The 8,748-nt window shown below is 32.5% G+C and overlaps 1 pseudogene; it reads right to left on the minus strand.

The window, feature by feature from the left end:
* Positions 1 to 7,242: 7,242 nt before the first annotated feature.
* On the minus strand, positions 7,243 to 8,274 carry LOC149373379 (uncharacterized; annotated as a pseudogene).
* Between the last annotated feature and the right edge of the window lie 474 nt (positions 8,275 to 8,748).

An 8,748-nucleotide genomic window follows, 5' to 3' on the forward strand; every position in this document is an offset into this window, starting at 1 on the left:
GTGTGCTAATTATAGGTATCGCTCGAATAGTGAAGTCACCTATCAACTATCGCCTCTCCTGTTTATCGTTTACACGGTTATATTTCGCAATTTATAATGGAGCACGTTCGTGTTAAACATGAAGACAATTCTATTCACTTACCAGTGAAGAATGGCCTAATAAGCTTATCAACCACAAAAGCGTACTTTCCTGATGCAAGTGGTTTAACGTACACGGTTGATGGAGTTACAAATGGAATTTCTAAAATACATGAAGATTTGAAAATTTCTAATGATAAAAATGAATTAGATGTTGTGTGCATCAGTCAAAACGTACGTAGCATATTTGGTTTACAAGCTTTATTTGTGTGTCTTCCTTTCAGATGTTTGAAGTACTTTTTTAAACCTTAGGTAATTAATTTCTTCATTTTTTAGAAACGAGCAAGCAAAAATTTGAGCCAGAAGTTATGAACGTTCTTAAAAAATATCAGCAGACGAAAAAAGCGGTTACACTCAAAAAAGTGGTAAGGATAACAATATCACGTCAAATGCATTCAAGTATAAGTGTGTATAGCAACCGTTTTTATAATTTTCAGGAGGAAGTTTGGGTAAAAGAGATCATAGTTGGATGAAAACATTAAGGCGCGAACGACAACAAATACAAATTAATGCCGAATTCAGGAGCGAATAAAATAAAAGTGGATCTTACCAAAGAGTATTTATATTCTAAAATTATTGACATGTGCATTGAAGTATTAAGAAATGAAGACAACGCTGGTTATTTTAGCAACAGTCAAACTTGTCTTGGAAATTATAAAGAGCATTTTTTTAATACTTTTACCAACGATCAGAATATTCCTTATGGATTTTGGGAATTTACGAACAATATCAAAGTTTCAAACGGCCAGCTTAGATTATACCTATTTACAAAAAAAGATCCATTTGCACCTAAAGTTACTTTAGTGGCTACGAATGTTGTAAACACCTTCACCGTGGATCATGGACTTGAAAATAATAAAGTAGATGAGCAAAAGCATCAAAATAAAACCGTTACTACACAAAAAGAAAACGCTGCACCGTTTTTGACCCACAGATTTTGGCCGGATATAAATATATCTGTTCTGAGGATTTCCAGGGAAGATATCAAAATAACTGGTTTTTCTGTAGGTGAGGGAGCGTTTGGTACGGTATACAAAGGTACATGCAACCACACTGAAGTCGCGGTAAAAATAGTTAGGTTAAATTTTAAAGAAAAGTATTTAAAACGTGAAGTTATTGTGATGGATCGACTCAGACACCCAAACATTGTATCTTTGTTAGCTTTCCATGTTGACGCAACACATTGTTACTTGGTTCTTGAGTATTTTGGCTCTTGCAACTTAAGAGAATTTTTTGGTCAAAATACTTCTACATCAATTCCTGAATCGAGTCCAGTTTCAATGTCGATGTACTTATGCTCTGCAGTGGAGTACCTACATAATTCGAACCCACTTATTGTGCATAAAGATATTAAACCTGAAAATATTCTTGTGGACCAGGAATTGAAAATTAAGCTTTGCGACATAGGTTTGAGCCGAATCGAAGATTTACCAGAGGATTTAAAAACTACTGTGGGTCAGCGTCCACGTGGAACTGTATTATTCATGGCTCCCGAGATGATAATTAAAAAAGAAAAAGCTACCATATACACGGATTTGTGGGCTCTTGGATCAGTGATTACGGAAATATTTTCAGGTAACACGATTTGGCCACACCCCCAGTATGAAGCACTAGAAAAATTGTATCACAAAAAATGTGCACCAAATATGATTAAGGTTCCATTATGGCTTGCATTAGTGCTAAACAAGTGCTTTGACTGTAAACCAATGAACCGAATAACTTCAAATGAGTTGTATAATACACTAGAGATGTATCTTGAAAGCATTCACTCGTCTACGAGTACCTAGTATTCTTGGTAAGGTAAAAGTATCTATTAGTGGAATGTGTCCCTATTGTAAAAATCAGGAACAATTTATCTAATTTCTAAGAACTAGTGATAAGTATAATAAAATCAAAAATTTAACGGAAATCTACGACATATTAAAAAGAAATAAAATTTATGTTATTAATAATATCTGAACAGTTAACAAGTAGAAAAAATAATTAACAACAAGTTTTCGAATCGCTTGGAACTGCCAGCGCATTAAGGTGGAGGGAGTACGTTATATGGCCATGTATAATTCAAATGTTTTTACTATAGTAAGAAACGAAATCGTTTTAAATATGCTGTACAAATTAGTGTACGCCTTTAAATGTCATATTAAATTAAAATTATAGTGCTTATTCATTATTTCGTATTTTTAAATAACGATTCCAAATTACGTATATAGTTTTAGTCTCCATGCCGTATTTATGAAATTGGGTGGGAGAAATTCCAAAATACGGCAGCGCCGTTTGAAACCCAATGTACGTATTTATGAAATACAGAGTGCAGATGCGTCGCTTGAATACTGTTGAAGTTACAAACGTGTTTTAAATAATTTGTGGCGTGAGTGGTGCAAAATTGTTTGTTAAAAAAGAGTGCCCGTCATCGCCAGCGGTATATGGAATAGTTAGTCTGATACGTAAGTAGCTGCTGCTTCTATGACGGCTTCATTTCTGATTGACTGTAATTCTAACCTCAAACAACAACAAACGGATTCTTTATCATTCTTGACTGTTACTCTGAATTAGGTTTTTATGTTCATTTTTTATACTTACTTTTAGATTTGTTTTAACGAGGCTCGAAAAACGAAAATGGCAAAGAAAAAGAAAGAAAAGGCTGAGAAAAAGATGTGCTTGAGAAGTGTTGAGAATAGAAATAAGAAAAAAACCAAAGCTGCATAAAAAGTAAAAAAAATACTCCTAAAAAATCAAAAGTGAAGCGAAAACGGTATTCTGCGAAAAATTTACTAAAAACTATTAAGTCTGTTGGTAAAAAAATGTCTTTGAAACAAGCAGCAGAACAATATGGAATTCCAGTGACAACTTTATTTTGAAAATTAAAAAATCCAAGTCAGCGAGAATGTAGAAGTGGTCCACCAACTATCTTGTTGGAAAATGATGAGCAGCAAATAGCTTCATGGATTAAATACAGGGCTGAACGAGGGGCTCCTGTCACAAAATTACAACTTCTTGATGCTGTTCAGTCCTACGTGAAATCTTTAGAAATTTCAACTCCATTTCAAGATGGTAGACCAAGCCGTCATTGGTATGAGGGGTTTCTGAAACGAAATCCTAACTTGTCAATCAGAACTCCGCAGAACTTAACTATGGACAGAGCTTCAGTGACAGATGCTGATTTAAGGAACTGGTTTACAGAAATAGAAACCTACTTAACAGGTAAAAATTTGTTGCACCTCGAAAGCTCACGTATATTTAATTGTGACGAAAGTGGTATACAGCTTTGCCCTCAATCGCATAAGGTATTTACGCAGAAAGGAGCTCGCTCTGTATACAAAATTGTTGGTGACCATGTAAAGGAGTGCCTCACAGTCCTTTTTATGTACGGTGCTGATGGAAAACGTGCTCCCCCGATAATTCTTTGCAAGTACAAAGAAAGAGTACCAATAAAAATAGCATCCCATTGTCCGAAAGGGTGGGGAATCGGTGTCTCTGAGTCGGGTTGGATGACATCCGTGACATTTTTTTAATATATCACCAACGTTTTTTATTCCTGGCTACTGGAGAACACTGTCACTTTTTCTATTGTCGTTTACTTGGATGGACACTCATCCCATGTGACAATGCCCCTTGTTTCTTTTTGCCGAGAAAAAAGTATAGAGCTTATTAGTTTGTTCCGGAACTCGACCCATATACTGCAACCCTTAGACATCGGCTTTTTTCACCCTTTGAAAGAGACTTGGAAGAAAACACTCACCCTTTAGATAGCTCAAAACGAAAAAATGAAACTTAAAAAAGAAGAGTTTGCTCGTGTTTTATAGATTGCTTTGGATTCTATGAAAGAAGAGCAACTTAATATCATAAACAGTTTCAAAGCTACTGGTCTTCACCCTTTTAATCCCAATATCATTAATTACAATGTTCTCAAAATAGGAAAGAAACAATCGAGCTGTCATGAAGAAACCTTATCCACTGATACGAATGCTCTATCTCAAAAGCAACATTTTTTGTTAGAGTTTGAAAAAGATCTGGACTCAGATTTATTGGAGAAATTTCGAACTAGTGAAACTACAAGAATCTGGGAGTACGACAATGTTAACAAAGTTTTATTTGAATACTGGCTGAAAAAAAAACAAGAAGCGACTGGTTATTATTTTTATATTTTACGCACGTAAAGTCAGTATTAATGAGCTCAAATTTATTACAATTTTCAATTACATTTATTATTTACAAGATACATTTTAATTTTCACTTATTATTTACAAGATAAATTTTTATTTAAATTTATTATTTAAAAGATTTGTTTTTAATTGGCATTTATTATTTACAAGATAAATTTTAATTTTATTTTATTATTTTCAAGATCAATTTACAATTTTATTATAAAAGGTTTTACTGTTTTGGTTGTAACATTTTTTGAAACTTTTGTTTTGTTTTGCAGTCGTGAGATTAATTGGTTTTTTTTAGTTTCTCTGCAAATTTTTTTTTTTTTTTCATATAGATAATACCACTCGTCCGAAACCAATAATAAGAAGTATTCAAAGCTTAATTAGCCATAAGGTGATACTTTAAGAACTTTCCCCTGATTAGGAACCTGCTCCTGATACACCAATAAATTCACCTTCACCAACAAGGATTAATTTCCAATCAATTTCCACCACGACGAATCCCATCGACAATTATTCGAAGCAGATAATATCGTTCCTGCTAATCTCGAATCTGATTTTTACTCAATATCTGATCTTGAGATTGTTAACGATCCAAATGCATTATTAGATCATGAAAAACAAGATGTTTCCGTAAAAAGTATTGAAAGCAGCGGGATGATCGTACTTGCTAAAAATAATGTACCTTTAAATACTTTTCCGAATGGTAATGAAACCTTCAAACCCACTTTGGATTTAACTGTACCCGAAGCGATGAACTTGGAAAAAACAGGTCATTATTATTACTATTGTAAAAATTTTCCTATCGATTAAAATTTTTCTTAACTAAAACATTTAAACATTTTTTAGATTTTGCTGCGACTGAAATACCTGTAAATCCAGCTCAAGCGGCAATTAAAGAGAATTTTCCTTCATATAATGAAAATTGTACGTATTAAACAGTTAGTATTACGAAAATTTTCATCGATATGAGTACAATTTTTTCATTTTTATGTGATTATTAAGTAGGCAACTTCTGGAAAAGTTTCTCTTAAGCGTTCACTTTCCCTGAAGATTTCATGCCGAAGAAAAAAAATCTACCTGCAAAAAAAGGGGGACCCAAATTACCTGCAGTTGGCACCTTCGATGAATGGGTTCAATGCAGAAATGAGAAATTAAAAGAGCAAAGGCTCAAAGAAGAAACTATGTTAAAAAAAAAAATTGACAGAAGAGAAAAAAAGATTATCGGAAGAGATGAAAAAAATAACTGAAAGTATTAAAAATGTTCAACGAACCATCAAAAAAAAAAAGTCTTAATTTTCTTAATTTACGGTTGCATCGTTATTTATCTTATTTAATATTATCATATTTTAAAAAATTAAGTCATTTAAATTATTCTCATTTACCTTTGGTACGCATGCAGTGTTGTATTTGATTTAAATGGAAGTAAAATACTGGTATTGAGATCAAATTTCAAATAATAAAGTATTTTTTATTAATTAAAGTACTTACTTACTAAGCCTGAAGGTATGACCTCACAAATCATAAGCCTAATTATTATTTTTATTTATATTTAAGCCTGATTTCACAATACGGACATACGTTATGGAATATAGGGACATGGTCCAATATTTCATTTCATAATACGGACATTCCGAGTCAGCACATTTTTAATTATTTAATTGTTATAGTATTATATACTATGGTTTTTTTTATTTGCAAACTAATATTTAAAGACCTTACAACTATTTAATGCAAAAATGTAATCACATGCATGCTCTCTAGGCTTATATTTCATAAGTAAAACATGTTATTCGAAAAACCTTTTCATAATAGGTACTTTTACCTTACCTTATTTTATTATTACATAACTAAAATGATTTTTCCTTTTTTAATAAAGGCTTTTTTTTTATTACTTTTTATATATCATTACACATTCTAATCCCAAAAAAGTGGATAATCTTTCGTGTTTGCCTATAAACAAATAACTTTGTAGTGTCAACAGGTCAAGTAAGATTACTTGTGTAATGACATCACTTACGTTTCTCGAAAATTACCTGAAAAGGATAAGGTTGATTATTAAATGCTTAAAAAAGATAATAGAAACACAAACACTATGTTTATTTAGATTATTGAAAAAAAAAAAAAAATGAATAATAGCATGGTCACATTACTAAGTAAAGACTTTTGTATTTAAAATGTTTGTTATTTAATTTAACCAAAAAATGTGTGATAACGTGCGATAAATACTGTTAATGTTACTAAAAAACGATATAAGGATGTAATCTATGCAAATGTATTGAAATAAATCACTATTAATGTAAATTAAAAATTTTATTTAATGAAGTTGCACAAGTCCTGACATATATACATCTCCTGTAATTATATATTTTTGGAATTATGACAATTATACGTCTTGAAACAACGTAATCAATTTTGTATATAACAAAGTGGCTTCTTCTACATTTGTTGGCGTAAAATATTTTAAACAGCTTTTAAAACTTTAACTTCTGTGAGGTATCATTTGAAAGCTATGAATGTATTTCAAACTATACGATAAATAGAAGTCGTATATCCTAACGTAGACAATAATAATTTATAATAATCTGAGTATGTCAGATGCTTCAGTACATGGCCACTAAAAATAAAGGTTGCTTTAGTGGCCCAAATTTAAGAGCCAGTAACTGGCCACCCCATGCTAAATGTACATAAATTGAGGTGGTCGGCTACTAGTGCTCGCAGAAGTGAGGTTATGTACACATTTTATGTACAAGTGCTCTAGTACTAGCACCAATTTTTCAAAATTATTTTTTAAAGTCTTGAACTAGAACAACTATCTTCGTTGCATTTTAAAATGAATTATTGATAAGTTTTTACAGTAATGTTATCCTAGTACGAATTAGTATTAAGTTAATTCTTATAATTCGTGAAATGGTGTTGGTGGCCAGGTACTGGTCACGGCCAGTAACTAGTGCCTTTACCTTAACTGAGGTTCAGTTGTAAACATGTCCCTTAATTACGTGACAGCGTCTTTATCAATACTTATCCTATAATCGCGTGCTCCTCGGTCTTCGGGTAAGTTGAACAAAATATGTGGCTTTCCGCCAACATGATTTTGTTCTCATTGATGCCTAATGATATGCTCATTCCACAAAGTTTGGGTTAACAATAACTCATTTTCTGTAATTTTTCCAAATGAGTATCTTAAACAGTTTTTATCTAAATCGGATCCATTAAACAAATTTTGCTGTACAAAGCTCTTAAAAAGCTGAATAAAAAAATCCATGGAGTGCTGTCTCATCTGACCCCAAAAGGATTCGATATGTTGGTTATGAACACTGGCTCCTTTAATGAAACTGTTTTCTCCACTACATGGGTCATTGTAACTTTTTTGTAGGCACACTTAAAGGGTTTCAATCATAGTGTTTTCTGTTCCCTTGTCTGTCCTCACTATGGTTGGGATACAATCAAACTGCATAGCCGTGTTTAAAAAGTAATGTGCAGTTACTGAGGGATCATTGTTGGTTGTCGCAACATTTAACTAAAGAATAAATCTTGAGTACCCGTCAATGCACCCATGAATCGCAAAACCAAAGGGTTTAAGCTTATCGTAACCGTCTATATGCCAGATGTAGTTGGGGCCGGGACTTAAGTACACTTTCCGTCTCAGACGATTTTGAAGTCTGTGGGCCAATCCATCTGGATCGATTAATTTTAATAATTCGTAAACTGTATCTCGTTTTACAGTGAGCAAGTGTTTTTTCTTCAATTTTCGCCACAGTGATCTGTATCCCAAGTTAGGAACTGATTCATTGATTTCTTCGTAGATAGCAAAACATACATACTTTAGATCACTCTCCACAATGTTTTTTTTCTTCAGTCCAAGTCTGGAGATTTTTACTTTTAAGCTGCCCATAGACATTTCAATGCCAAAATCCTTTTTGAGTAGTTCACAAATCTGTTCATTTGTTAAGTTCATTTCAAAGTACTTTTTAATTGCACTATTCATTGTACGAGATCGAAATTCTGTATAAAAGCGAACAAACAATTATACACTGGTGTGCGTGGCAGCGAGAACAAGTTTAATTGCACTGGTCAATATTCTGTGATACTAAAAATGGCATATGGATAATAAAAAAAGACTCTGCGCGCACGAGGTCACCTATTTTCAATGGTAGCTCGCATATCCGAGAAAATGAAAAGTGAGGCGACAATTTCAATTTGTAATTTTTACGTTCAGCTTATCAATACGTGATAGAAAAAGTGAAAAATGCGATTATGTTGTAAAGTAAACGAAAACCTCTGCATTTATGCATTTTGACGATCAGTGTCTCATACGAAAACACGTAGCAATAGTTATTTTTAATCTATCTTGCATTTCTTTCGAGATATATAAATTTTTCAGTGTTTTAAGGGTTATGTTGTCATATTATAAGTGCAAAGATAAAAACTGGATGGATAAACTCATAATATTATTTACGAT

Source organism: Copidosoma floridanum, unplaced genomic scaffold (assembly GCF_036245765.1).
Source record: "Copidosoma floridanum isolate Cflo_tuat_1 unplaced genomic scaffold, Cflo_Japanese_pri ptg000031l, whole genome shotgun sequence".
Taxonomy (NCBI): Eukaryota; Metazoa; Arthropoda; class Insecta; order Hymenoptera; family Encyrtidae; genus Copidosoma; species Copidosoma floridanum.